The sequence below is a fragment of the Staurois parvus genome, unplaced genomic scaffold (genome assembly GCF_062004578.1).
Source record: "Staurois parvus isolate SC_StPar_1 unplaced genomic scaffold, SC_StPar_1.0 ptg000192l, whole genome shotgun sequence".
NCBI classification, from domain to species: domain Eukaryota; kingdom Metazoa; phylum Chordata; class Amphibia; order Anura; family Ranidae; genus Staurois; species Staurois parvus.
The window spans coordinates 1,528,684-1,530,125 of NW_028317988.1; positions in this window are offsets into that span (position 1 = coordinate 1,528,684).

Genomic DNA, 1,442 nt, shown 5'->3' on the forward strand with positions numbered 1-1,442 from the left:
TAATGGTGGTAAGCACTGCCGCCAATCTGAAGTGAGCCTAAAGATTACATCATATGGGAACTTTTTGCTTAGTAATGTAGCACACTTTAGGGGCTCAATATGATCATTAAATGCAATTAAAATGATCAAATTGAATAAGAATCATAAACTTTAAACCCTCCATGTGATCAATTTACCTAGCTTTTCATTGATTTCAGTGTTAGGAAGTCGATCAGCTGTGGAAGACTTTTTACCAGACCAATTATTTCTGAGCAATAAGCCCTCATGCACACTTGCCATTTTTACAGCGGCTGTTTTTGGCTTTTGACATTTTTTTCCTACAGCCAGTAAACCCCCCAGCATGTTATCCTATGTGTCCATGCACACATAGACTGTAATCAACATTTTTTGGCTGTAAAAAACCCCCCAGAACTAGTGAGTTTCTAGAGAAGTTTTTTTAGCTGTAAAAATGCTCTAGCACTGAAAAACTGCGTTTTTGGACGCTAAAAATGCAAAAGCAAGAAAACACCGCTAAAAGCTAAAAAATCGTTAAAAAAACCTTAAAAACTCACGGTTTTAATGTGACTTTACACAGCTAACGTTACCAGTGTTATCAAAATGTCCCGTGTGCATGAGGAAGTGATAAAAGTGATGCAGTGCTGCTATCTAAAACCAACACATCAAAACATATGCAATGTAAAATAAAACAATAAACACATTTTTCTTATTAAATTACATATTCCCGTGAAGAAATAGAGCGCTTAAATAAATAGGCCCATAGCAATAATATGCAAATCAATAAATTCAATCAATCAGTCCATATATCATATATGTGACCAACACCAATGGTTCTAAAAAGTGCCCGTGCTTAAGATCCACTTCGTGCAATTTTGTACCACCTTAGTGCTCCCAGAACTCTCACCTTCAATTTTCTTTAATAATTATGTGTATGCATAATATCTGTCTTTCTCCTTTACTCCTTAGAGACACTGCTTTTCCCTTTTCTCCTTTTTATTCAATGCCTAGGTGTATTAGAAGCACCCCTTCTACCTTCGATAAGCCACATCATCTCGTTCATGCTTAAAAAGAACCCCTCATATGGTACATTAAACTTTTAAAATTATTCACATTTATTTAAAAATATTGCATTCACATAAATCAGAATAAAATGTGCTTTAACAATCCAAGAGCGCAAAAACACTTTCACGTGCGTCACTTCCTATTCTATCTGTTACACTGGATTCTCAGCTGTAGAACTCTGTCCACGATTTTGCGCTGTTTTTCCTCCCTACTTGCTGCATGCAGTTGCAAGGAGAGGAGAGAAAGCCGCAAAGATTTGAAATCCCTATGACTTTGTCTCCTCTCAGTGCAGGGATGACAGTACAGGCTAGATGGCTTCTGAATGGTCAGCACTGTGACGGTGGTCAAGGGTGTAAGCTCTCTGTTTGCTGCAGTCACCAAAA